Source organism: Lutjanus erythropterus, chromosome 18, assembly GCF_056507025.1.
Source record: "Lutjanus erythropterus isolate fLutEry1 chromosome 18, fLutEry1.hap2, whole genome shotgun sequence".
NCBI lineage: Eukaryota > Metazoa > Chordata > Actinopteri > Lutjaniformes > Lutjanidae > Lutjanus > Lutjanus erythropterus.
In genome coordinates, this window is record NC_139334.1 from 16,269,421 (window position 1) to 16,283,624 (window position 14,204).

The window sequence follows — 14,204 nt, forward strand, 5'->3', positions numbered from 1 at the left end:
ACTGGTCTTTAGAGACCAAGGTTGGCTGATTTTACATTATGAAGATGAGGGCGAGCTTGAGGATTTGAAAGGATGAGTCAATCTTGTTCATATGTTTCTTTATAATCCATAACAGCAGTACACCTGTTCTTGATGCAGTTGACCTTCTGCTAATATAACAAGTTTTCTATATTGTTCACAGTCCCCTTGGTTTAACCAAAAATACATATGAGGGGAGCAGGACAAAGGTTTTATTTTGTTGTTCTGCATGATATTAGCCATTCCATTCTATATTTGTAAGAGTAAATTAGCTGAAACCTGCAGGGATTCCCTCTGTAGCTTCATCTGACATTGCAATAAGGCTGCATTTTAATATTAAAAACCTGCCGATGTGGCGACTTTTAGAAGTGGAGAAAGGGTTATTGCACCAACAATATCACATATTACAAATACATTTCATCCTCATCGTATCCTATCAGAGGTGCACATAGACGCCATCACGTGTATCTGTTCAACCAACAAAATGATCTGTATCTGTGTTTTGATAGAAGTGGGCGTGATTTATATTATGTCACATTAAATCAGTCAAATGTTCTATTTTCTAACTTAAGTTTTTTGGCAATATAGTTGACCCTATTAATTGGAAAATATATTTCCACATCATCCTACTGTACTTTTCATCTCTCTCTTTTGATTATTAAGTAGACTAAGTTTTATGAGCTGAACCCCACCACAACCACCACTTTAATTTTAGAGCAATAAGAAACTGAAAAGTTTTATAAATAGAAAGATTCTTTTTTGCATTTAAAATAAGAAATGCTAACAGTAAAGGTATATCTAAAATATACATAAATTGAAGATAATAACCTGAAATTGCAAGGGTGCTGTGTTCATGAATGAATTATATTTACAATAAAATTCAAATATCACTCTAGGAGACGTCCTACAATGCAAACACAGCCTCATAAACACAAAAACAGCCACTGTATATTTGATCCAGTTCATAGACCAATAATCTATAGTCCATATTAAAATAAGTTAAATTCTAAGGAATTCATCTATCATATGTTCAATATGTAATTGCGCACACACTGATCTCTGACTTTTGGGCAAATTATACTTTTACTATTTTTCACATTTGTGATCTTTTTCAAATAAACATTTAAGATCCCAGTTTAGGCTTTTGTCAGATTTCCTCTGTCAGTTATTTTTGCATGTAACCCAGACTAACTCCTCCAACTCTGTCTTTGCTTTTTGGAAATAATTTTCTTCCAGTCAACACTTTTCTAATACTGTATATTTGTGATGCTCATTCACCCCCAACAGACAGATCCCAATGAAATATTTCACTGCAAACCGAATCTTCATGTGTCAATCTATTGCAGCTCAAAATACTAGAATACGATACATAGGGGTGTAAAAAAATATCCATACACTTGAATATTGTGATATTATATTTTTTGATACTGTATGGATTCTTAAAAACTGTAAAAACTGTTTTTTTTTCCTGAATAATAGCGGGCAACTTTAGGTGGAGAAAAATGTATTTCAATCTCATTATTTGCACTTTCTTGAATAATGTATTCGGCGTTGGGTGTATCCTACCCTATATGATTAAATGTTGCAAATAAACTCAACAATAAGCATTTTGGAAAGAAAAGCTTGAGAAATATTTGCATCTACTGAGCCGAACAAGATCAAAAGTGTTTCCAAGGTCATTAGAAACATTATGAGATGCAGCCCTGCCAGTGCAGATAAACCAGCAAACATTAAAGACTTTAATTAAATGTGTGATGCTATACCACTGCTTTAAGTGTCTTTGAACAAACTGGAAGAGAAAATGTAAATTAAAGATTGAATATATAAATAGATAAGCAGACTTTAACAGCAGTCTGTGTTCGACAGTTTTACGCAGAGCAGTCCAGCACAAAGTAATCATGAATAAATGCTAAAAATAAACCACAACATATGGACATGACTGCCTAGTATGACAAAAAAAATTAACAAAAAAAAAAAACAACAGAAGACAATAACATCCGCTCTCACAATAGCTGGGCGTTTTCAGTGAGCTATGTTAAGCACAGCTTATCACCAAATCTGCTTTCTCTCTGTCTCTCCTGACACACACACACACACACACACACACACACACACACACACACACACACACACACACACACACACACACACACACACGCACACACTTCCCCACCCAATCATGTAGGCCTGGGGCAACTTTTCATTAGCGTTGTGGTATTACTTCAAACCCATTAAAATAGGCCCCTCCTAATCTAAATCCAATAATTTGTGCACTTCTCCCTCCCTCCACTGGCATCATGCTTTCCTCTATCTAACCCAATACTAAAAGAGAAGATTCATTATCTCTTGTTTGGACAGGGATTATGCTGATCGGGGCAGCTTAAGGCAGAAGATATAAAGACTCTTAATAAAATTCTTCAGCCGTTGCAGCAATGTACCATCTAATTTAAAAGCAGTCAGACCCCTTAACACTCTTGCACACACACACACACACACACACACACACACACACACGCACACGCACATCCCTTCCATCACCTTCCCCTTCTTACCTAAATCTCAACATGCCTTCTTTTCATCTCCATTTCCATCCCTTTCAGATCATCCCCATTTCCTGGTCTTTTGTTACTAAAACCTACATTGAAATGTTAGTCGGGATCAGATTTATTGTCATACTGCAACACGTTCTCGCTTGCAACTCGTCAATATGGCAATACGGTTCAAACTATGACTGTAGGCGGCTCCCAGGAGCACATGTGTCAAACCCAAGGCCCGCAGACCAAATCCGGCTCAGCACCTTTTTATGGGTCCCTTGAGAGATTATAGAAGAAATTTGCAAAATACAATTCTGTGCTGCATTACGGAGGTACAGGAAGTTGTCCCGGTTCTGTAGTGGCTCCGTAGCTATGTGGTTGTAGCTACCAAAATGCTGTCATTTCATTTTTAAAGATAGTACAAGTTTTTAACTAGTTATGAAACACAGGACATGAACACCAGTATCCTGGGGTTAAAGTCCTGTGTTTGCAAATCAGAGCATATCAATAGAGAGCTACCTTCAAAAATAACACTACAAGGGCAGCCCTGTCCATAGTGGAATAATGTTAATAATGTGATTTAGAAATTAGTCCCTCATGTCTGTTTTCATGTGACATATTCACACAGGATAAGTCTGCATGAGTCCGTATTTTACTCTCATTTACTGACATTGTACCTGATATGTCAAACCTTTGTGTTATAGCTCAGTTGTGCCCCATTTTCTGCACAAAAATAGATAACGTCCCTTTCAAATAATGTAACCATCACTGCCCACATACTTTCCTACGTCCTTTACACTGGCACAGATAAGTTAAGCAATACAACCACTAGAGGGCACCACTCAGAATCAACAATCACTGCAAAGAAGAAGAAGAGTCACAAGTTTCTGACAACGGGGTGACGCTGGAGAAAGTTGTGTACCCGTTGTACCTCTTAAGAAAGATGCAAAAGCAGAGGCAGCAATGTAGACAATTAAATACGTACACTTTGACAAACTGACAATGAACGTCTTTTCCAATACTTTATGACACTTCACTGTGTCCTGTGATCGTGCCATACTTTAGCTATTGGCAACACTGCAACCCTGCCCCCAAGACTTCTGGTGGTGCTGCTCCATTTGTCCACAAAGCTTTCAGAAAACATGCAGACATACGGACAAAATGAATGCAGACTATGGACAGAAGGCTTTGTCCGTATGTCTATCTAACGTGAAGCGTAAATGAGTCTTGACATCAGTGTTTCAGAAGTGGAGTGTCTGTTCTTCAGCAGCCTCGTTAATAGTATAGTTTACAGTTGTTTTCCCCACTATCTGCATGCATTCAAGGTATAAAAACACATTTCCAACCAACCCTCTCTGCCATCATCACTGATTTTAAACGTCAATATAGCCGATCTCACAGCACAGCTGTTGACTGCTGCTCAGCATATTATGAGCCACTATCAAATTTCATAGTTGTTCAGTTGTCTGACAACAGAAAACAGATGTTTAAAAAAATTATGGCCTAAAATCTCAGAGATGGCATATTGACTTTCTACATGAGAGCACCTTCTCTCATATAACCGTGCTTCTCTTATTATATCCACTAAAACCAATGCAATATCTAACATGAATGTATATTTCATGTTTGCATCGTACATCTTTGGAGGTTAACAACAACAACAACAAAACATGGTAAATTCTGTTTCAATATATGATACACAGTTGATGTTAGCGGTAAAAACAAAAGAAGTATTTTTTTTGTTTGTTTCTTGTATCATTACTGTAGTTCAGGAGCAGCTGGAGTGCCTTTTTATTGGTTTCTCTTCACCGAGGCACCAGAGTGGAAGTGTGTAGAATTCAAATGAAGAGTTCATTTCCAAAAGGAATCATATCCTTCAGCACCTGAACTTCATCATTCAACTCTCAAGTATTCAACACTTGAAAATGTAGAGCAATCCGTTTTATGAACACGTTCTCCACTTTGTCAGCGGGGGACACAAGCTTAAAAAGTGCCATAATTGTATTTCGTGCAATCAGTCAGTTTTTAAGGTTAGCTGTCAGTATTTTTCATATGCAGGTGTGGAACAAAACAGTTTTTATTATTTTGAACTTGTCTGAAGCAGAGCCCCGGAGGATAACTGTGTTGCATTTAGATGTAGCAGATTAAGTCATGAGGGTCACGGATTCATCTATAGATTTGCCACAAAACTGGCAAATCTTTTCATGGTCATTTAACGTACATGAAGAAATAAGTCTGCAGAGATGGAAAAGTAATGAAGTACAAAAACTTTGTTAGTGTGCGTGCGTAGAGTTTCATTTTTTGGACAACTTTTACTCCCTACATTTTAACACACACATATATATATATATATATATACTTTGTACTCCTTATATTTTAAAAACAAGCTTGTTACTTTAGTTTTAATCCATTTCAGAGAATTATTGATTATTTTTATTTTGTATCATCGCCTACCGCCTTCCCAAAATCAAGATTTCAACATAAGACGAAAATGACATAAAAGACATAGCAAGACATAAAAAAAGGGTCATATATATATAATGATGAAAATGACATAGATAAAAATGTAAAAAATGTAAAAAGATATAAGACAAAAAAGATGTAACAAGACATGACAAAATTATATAAAAGACAAAACCAGTTGAAAATGACATAGACAGACATAATGAGACTATAATGACATAAAAGATCTAACAAGACGAAAATGATAAATCAAGATAAAAGCAAAATAACAAGTAAAAGATGTCAAAGACGTAACAAGACGAAAGACAACATGAAAGATTAAACAAGCAAAGCAGCAGAGCAAGACATAATGAGATGAAAAGATATAAAAATACATAATAAGATAATACAATAAGATGATACGGCATAAAAGACAAAACAAGTGAAAAACAACTTGAAAGACATAACAAAAGAAAAATGTCAAGACGTAATGAGATGAAAACTATGTAAAGACGTAAAAAGACACAATGAGACGAAAATGATGTTAAGATGTAACAAGATGAAAACAATGTGGAACAGATATGAGTGGGAGACTTTACGGTGTAAATAAGTTGAATCAAGTACTTCCACTTTGACCAGCCTTTTTCTTAACGCTGTATGTGTGGTTCTACTTGAGTGCAGATTGTGTCCACTTTTGCCGCCACTGTGAGTCTGAGGAAATGCAAAATACTCGCATGATGCATGTGGATGGGGAGGCATAGAAACAGTACATCCGTCCATTCATCCCCTTCCCCTTTCTCCTCCTCCTCCTCAGTGGGTTAATGATCGTAGACCTCATCACATCGCAGTCCTTTGCAATTCAAACTCCAGTTCATTTCCTGCTGCTGTTTATGTGCCACTGAAGGCAGTCTTTATGAAGGTATCTGTCTTCTTGATGTCAGCACCATTTGACAATTCATTGTCAGCTGAATTGGCTGGAAGAGGGACTGTTAGCCACGACGCTTTACAGGAATAATATCAGGGGCTATTTTTTCTGGCTCACGCTCCCCTTGCCTTTGTTTATTTGTTATTTACTTGTATGCCATTAGGGTAAATAATCGGCTTCATAGTATCTGAGTGCAATTGAGTTGATGCATCTATTTGGATTGCCTGTGTATTTGAATTTTAAGCACGGGAGGAAAATCTAGATGTGAGTAAACAAAAGTTATTATGTGCAGAGACAGATGAGTGTAGAATGGCTGGTGCAAAAGGACATAATGTTGGCACACACTATAGGGTCAAATGGAAACATGGGAAACACCACCCTCTCATTTGCAGGCAGCAGTCTACACACACACACACACACACACAGACCGATCCAATTAAGATTCATTAAGTGACCAGGTTTCTGAGGTGACCAGGCAGCGGGTGTACGTCTGCTTCAGTCATCATTAACGTTAATTTACAGGCAAAACTCCTCTCTCCCCAACCTGAGGAGCACTGGAGCACAATATCAAAATCTTTAAAACAAATACATAAAATATGACCTGTTCCGAAAGAGAATCAATATTGCATGTTTGTCTGGAGGAAAGCTGCTGATGCATTTGCTGTGCTGACTTTTCCAATTTCTACATCTGAGATTACCATCGCTTTCGAGTATGCTGCTCATTTTGAAAAACAGAATTTCATTCAGTCGCTGCTCGAGCTGTATGCCCCGAGGCTCTGTGAGAGAGGGAAAGTGTATTAATGAAATGAGAGACAGACAGTGTTATTTAAATCACCTCAACAGCATAACCCGAGGCCTAACACGGGCTCTCTGCTGCTTTCCAGACCTGTTTTCATACCTCAGCCAACCAAACCAAACTTAATCATATCCACATAAAGTCAGCCGAAGACAACCAAACTGACACACAATCTTAACCACACTGAATCAAATCAGAGTATTGAGTCTTCAAGTCAAATTAAATCAAAATGATTCAAATTAAACCAAATAAACCCATACTGTGCTGACAGACCGTACACCAAACCCAATAAAACCAAATGCAAATTACCTATCAAAAAGCAAATTAGCAGAAAAATTTAATGACACAATTTCTTAGGCATATACATCAAAGGAATAATTTAATATTTTGGGGGAAAAAGCACTTGTTCAACTTCTTGTATAGTGTTAGATAGGTTTGACATGACCCTCATGTCTGTATACTAATTTTGTTACCTTAGCACAGCACAAACACTTGCAACAGGGGGAAACGGCGAGTGCAGGGAATTGTATTTTTTTCTTTCTTTCTTTTATTTAGAAACAAATAAATGTTTTTGAGCAAAACTAAGCAAGTAAAGGGGCGGCTTTCAAAACCTTTGTCTGAGGGGAGGCCCACAGTCTCAGACTTCGAAAACCCCTAACTCTGTCCAAAATGTCAGCACCTAAAGTTAATCAATTAACACATTACATCTTGTTTGTTTCATATAATGTGTAAAAAGCGCAAGTGCAAAAAAAACAAGACTTTGTAGTTTTACTGGGAGTTTTGTGCCAGACTCTTTCTTGGCACTTCCTGGAGAAGCATCATGGTCTGTGTTAAAATAAGGACCTAGTTAAGATTATGGAAACTTTGTGGTTAAAATTACTACTTTGTTGATGTTAGGGGAGCTTTGTCACCATAGGAACAATAATAAATATTTAGTTAAAGTTATATGGAACAACTGTGGCCATGTTTTAATTAAACCAACATTGTAGGAGGTGGGAGATGGACTGCAGTTTTGTTGCTCTACACGGAGTCACCTGACTTCCTCCTTCTCTCCGTAATAATTACTTCAGCTGCTACAGAGCTTTTTCACTTCAACATAGACAGATTTGCTTTGGGTCACTTGGGAGGACGTTGCCAAATTATAAAGATTTATGGGGATCTATTGGAAGAATATGGTAGAAATGTTATGTATCTTAAAACTTTTAATATTGTTTTGGTTTCACACAGGACAAGAACCCCGGTCTCCTGGGTGAAAGTCCTGCACTTGAATTACCAGTTATATCTTGTTTTTATTTATTTATTTATTTTATTGTACAAAAACCAATAGTGTAAAAATCAGACTTAGTGGTTTGGTTTTGTGCCAGTCTATTTCTTGGCAGATGCAGTAACTTCCTGGAGAGACATCATGGTTTGGGGTAAAATAAGCCCCTAGTTAAGATTATGGAAACATCGTGGTTAACATTATTACTTTGTTAAGGTTAAGGGAGCTTTGTTGCCATAATGACAACAATAAATATGTGGTTAAAGTTATGGAACAGTTGTGGTCATTAATTAAACCAACATCGTTCTTTTTTCCCTACTCTCTCCTAATGGGAAATAAACAGCAGTCTCACTTTGTTGCTCTTTCTTCTTTTCTCCGTCATAATTACCACAGCCACTACAGAGTTTTCTAATTTGAACATAAACAGATATCACTTTGGGTCATTTGGGAGGTCAAAAATCCCACAATGTCAAACTATTCCTTTTAATCCTGTAGTTAAATAAACCAAAACATACTCACCATGCTTTTATAATCTTTTTAATTCTCACTTTTGCAAAAGCTTTAATAGTTTTCTTGGTCATAATCATAAAATTTCTACTATGTTATTATTTCAAATTATGTAAACTAAACTTAATTTAAAATGAGCATGTGATAACTCACTACATGCATGACTTGTGCCTCAGTGTTTATTACACAGGGGGGTTATAATAAGTATTAAGTTAAAATATCGCCACGTTATTTTGAACCCTGTTAGCTTGTTCTACAGCTGAATGAACATATACTTAGTAAACACTTTCCACAATGACTCAACTGTGGGCTGAGAATCCTATTTGTGCGTTCAACGGGAAATCTCAAAGAACTCATTTGGTAAAAGCACACAATGTGTGTATATGAATGTGTGTGTGTGTGTGTGCCTGTAGTGCTTTCTGCATGCCAAGGCTTCAGACGCTACCTGTTCTCCCAGAACAATTAAGCCAAGCCTCTTTACAGTATCTCCGCTCCAATTAATTTTAATATTTAAACAGCCATGCAGAGACTTCTGAACCCACTAACGCAAGATTAGAGTAAACTCAATTAAATATTGATGGCCATAAATAAACATTCTAATTTGGAGAGCCGCCATGGTGCGCAGTAAATCAAGAGAAAAAATGGTTTCAGCTGAAATGCTATGCTTATTAGCTGAGCAAATGTTGAACTGGGGGGTCAGGAGAGGAGGTGAGAGGAAGGACAGAGGATTAATGTGGAAGGACGTCGCAGGGGGCAAGTGAGAGGAAAAACAAGAGGACATACCGCAGGTGTTTCTGTCCTCACTGAAGCATCATATCAGCTGTATTATACTGCCTTTTCGACAAAATACCAATCAGGATCGTTTTTAACAAAGCTGATGGAGATTGTGTCTGTGATGTTTCGCCTCGTTCCTTGTTAGCATGCAGTGAAAATGTCACACAACAGGACGGCTGGTGATGTGTATGTGATCTACTGTAATTCTCAAGTCAAATGGCGTAGGTGCAAAAGCCTTTCGATGTTTGTAAAGTAGGAAAAGAAACGAGAACAATTTTTAGTGTTTCACTGCACTACAAGTAGATGGAGTAAAAACGTCTCAACTTTTCGATTTCAGCCATCAAGGACATTTTCATTTTCGGGATCTTTCAACACTCTACTGCTGATTGCACTATAACCATGCATGTCATGACAGCTTATTCCATTTTGTATCTTGTCCAAGGTCTTTTTTGTTAAATAGATGTATGGGGAGAGATGTACCATACTTCAGTGGGAGCAGCAGCAGCATTTTGTTTAGATTATATTTAAAAAACAAAAAAAAAAAAAAAAAAAACTAGGTTACTTAACAGCCACCAAGGTTAAGACAAAGAAACATACAAAGTGACACCTACATTAGCAAAGATGTTGCTAAAATAAGATTGCAGCTGCAGTTTTTTCTTTTTCGCAATCAGTTTATGGCTCTTTTTTGCCAAGCAAACTTAAAGCTATAAAATGTGACATTGCAGCATTAAAATGTTGACAGGTGCTCAACATATGTTAAATATTTTGTTGAGTTGTGCGTATTTACATTAACCTTAATGTTCCCAGCAATGTTCAAATGCAGAGAAATTAATAATTTATTCAAGATAACAGTGTGTTTCCTCCTAGCTGTCACTAAGTAATTGCAATAATTTTGGGGGAAACATGGGATATGTCGGAGAGAGTGACGGAGGAAGTTGACAAATGTGACTAAACATTACCCTGTCTATGAACATGTCTTGAGTCACGTCAGATAGATTTCCATCAGCAATGGTAGTCGTTTAAAAGTGACAACAACTCCCATGATCCCACACCACTTCACAACATCATCAAACGACATTTGATGTTGTTTTAATGTAGTGGCAGAGCTTACATAATGTGCATTTTAAATAAGTGTTTGGAAGAGGCGATGGTAGAGGCGGCTGAAGCCAGGGAAAAGTGTATTATTCATTGGACTAAATAGTGGGTTGACAAACAAAGCCAAACATGGAGCTGGGAGTTTTTGGTTCCTCACAACTATTACACTGTTCACAGAGCTAATGCGAAGTTCACCAGAGACTTGGGATCATATGCACCCCAAATAAAAATAATCCTACATAACTAGCAGGAAAATTGCTTCTAGAGCTTGCTTCAAGTGAGATCGTGTCCCCCCTAAACTGTTATGAGATCTAAACCCTTGCTTAAGATCAAAATTGAATGTAGATTTGTGTCTTCAAAAACAGAAAATCTGACCTGTACTTTTAGAGGAGTTAACAGCGGATCTCTGTCTCATATTCAAGCTTCGCTGACCTTCAGAGCACCACTGTGGTGAAGGGTTATAACATAAAAGCCTTCTGTGACATTAAACCATCCCTTCCTCATTCTACGAAGCCCCCAGAATAATTTTGTTTTATCTAAAAAGGCTGGAAGATGTTACAGAACTTCTCGATAGAAAACAAGTCCTTGAGAGGCTGTCCACGTGCCGCGGCTCTGACTGACAGTGAATCATTCATTGGGCGCAGGAAACATGATGAGAGCTTGATTAAGGACAGGGAGAGATGGGCTCCAATGTTAAATCAGTCCAGACTGAAGGCTGATTAGACGAGAACTTTTACATAAAAAACTGAAGCTGCCGAAAAATCTTCTATCAGACAGACAGGTCAGTGAATCTCCACAAAACCCACAAGTTTCTAAATGGTGAAGGTCATAACATGTGCATATTTATACACCAGTGCCCTGAACATAATTTAACTCAATATTATACAAACTTGTAAAGATAATTTCTCATCATTGCCCATATTAATTTTTTGCAGCGTTATACTTATGCAGCATGTCATCACAGCTGTGCCACCTACATGCAAATGTAGAATCAAAGGCAAACATATGTACACAGACAGAGACACACACACACATTTACAGAGATTTTTCATCTTCAAGCTCATGAATTCATAAGACAGTGTGTATGCCGAGCAGAGCAGACTAACATGACAGCCTCCTGACAGCTCGCGTACACAGGCAGCCCGCTCTGTGTTTTAGATATACAGTATATTTTGAAAGTTATTCAAGAGCGAGGGGGTGGGGGAGCAGAAACACCACATGAATAAATAGAAATCAAACATTCAGCGGCGGTGGTTTTGGCACTTTGAGCGGAGATATGGGGGAAGGTGTCAAGGGGTATGGCAACAGGGTTTGACAAGAGGGCCACGACGGGCAGCAGCCGCTGTCAGAGCGCCAGGTGGTGATGCGTGAATTGGGGGAAAGGAGACGTGACGCGGTGGATTCCTCTGCCGGTCGCTGGAGAGGACCAGAGGCTGTGGGAGGGGTCCCTGAACACACCGTCCACCTGTCAGAGCTCTGGCCAGCTTCACACACACTCACACGCATGATAGCAGACATGCAGGTACCCCTTCATGTGGATGCCAAAAGACACAAAGTCATTTGACAGGCTTTGGTTAGAAAGCAGAGAGGGAAGCATGACCAGTGAGTGAATCTTAAGAGGAGTAAGACCTTATAAAAGGATGCAGCAATTAAAAGTCAAAGTCAACTTTATTGTCAATTCTGCCACATATACAGGACATATGTCAGAATTGAAATGCCTAATGTTGGTAAACATACAAGTACTCAAACAACAATAACTTGCATTAAAAATACTAAAAATAACTAACAAAATACCAACAAAGTAATCGGAATTTGAATATTTGTAAGTTAAGCAAGGGGATCAGGGGGACAATAACAAGGCACAAGTAAAAAACCTAAAAACATAACAAGGCACAGATAAAAACAAATGTAATGATAATGTGAACAGCAATGATTGACTATAATGCAAATAGAATAAATACAGATACACAGACGTGTAAGTTATATTTCATCCAGGATGAGTAATTTGCAGCAGTTTTAGTGTCTAAAGGGCAAACATTTAGTGATGTTTATCTGCCAGTCAGTCCTGGACAACAGAAAGGGCTGTGGTATGCTTGAAATGAGCTATTTTGTAATAAAAAGTGTAAATCTGGCCTGTGTGATTGGCTATATTAATGTTTAAAGATAGATAATCACAAAGAAGTTTAGAGGGGACAGAGAGTTACTGTCTCTGACTGTGACAGGGCAGGCTTACGTCACTGTTTGGCAAGAGCACAGTTTTTCCCCTGGCATTTAAAGATTTATCCACTCAAGAATCTGTTTTGGAAAAGTGGTGTGTTTGAGCAAGAAAAAATGCTGCAATAGTAAGAACAGAGGGCTGAAATGGAGAGTAAAAGATGTGTTTTTATGTGGCTATACTCAGAGAGATAAGTTCAAACCTTGCTTACTTTCACACATCTTCACACCTGGCCAATGACTGCAGAATTTATGGAAAGTTACAGAGTTATATTGTTTCCCTCTAAAGATTGCCATCCTGACAGAAAAGTATAAAGCATTCTGTGCTTCATCATACACTGTTGATGGTTATAGAAGCACCTCTTTTGAAGCGTACTGATGCCTACAGCCCGACTGATTCTGTTCTTTGATTCACACCAAAGTTCCTGTCACACATGCACTGCAACATTAAACTTATCTAGACATCACCTGGAGGAGCTGTATGTCAGAACACAAATGTCTGAATAAGTTGGATTTGGGGCTGCATGATATGGTTCAAAAAGTCATATTGCAATTATTTCGACTGACATTCCAATTGCAAATTTGCAATACGATTATTGAGAATTATCATTTTGCATTAAATTTTCATCTTGCTTAAAAAAAACAAGAACTTTCATTATAATGTTTTAATCTCACACATTATTCCTTTTTTCTTTTTTTCTTTGCAATTTGGTTCTGGTTCTGCGATTTGGATATTGCACTTGGCCATACTGTGATTTTGATAATATTGCGGTTAATTGTGCAGCCCTAGTTGGACTGGACATTACCCTGTGTCCTGCCAGCTTCCTTGTACAGGGTCTGTGTAATGTCTGATTTAGCCAGTGTGTGAATAGAGCAGGACACTGTCCATCCACCCATGAGAACACAACCATAAAAATTCACAAAAAGATAGATTTCATTCATCTTTTTCATCTAACATGTATGCTAGATGAAAGCATACATGTTGTTGTATTTGTCCTATCTTTCTCGATATCAATGTGTTCTGGTTCTTGATACTCTGTTAATGTTTCTCAGCATTGTAGTTTTAATTAGAGATGTTTACTACTGTGTTTACTGCTTATTATTTTTTTTGAAAGTTACTAATCTCCAAGTGATCTGAAGCTAATTACTTTCCGCCAATCTTGACCTAGTGATAATTACTCTTGAGTTTCCGTTTACAAAATATATAAAAGATTTACTGCATGTCCAGATTACAAATCCACTTGCTTTTTTAAAAATTTTATTGTAAGTCAATAATTATGTAACAAATCATAATGACCCTCACATTCTGAATATAAGCTTTTTATTTGATGTTGCTCCAAGCTCTCTGTCTCTGTCTTTCTGTCTCTCTCCATCTGTCTCTTTGCATTTCCTGGGGGAAAAACCGGACAGTGGGCAGAGTGTTTTTTGGAGCCGACATGGGAAGCAAAGGCAAAAGGCAGAGAGAGGGGGGGAAAGCTTCCATTCACAGCCCCATAATACTCTATTCATGAAGCCCCATGTGCTTTTATTATTTAAAGCATTCTCCCAGCACAGAGAGCTCCATCCTGTCTCATTGTGAACCCATCATCTGAGGAGCTATTTCCACAGAAGCAAAAAATAGTCCTATTTGTGAAATAC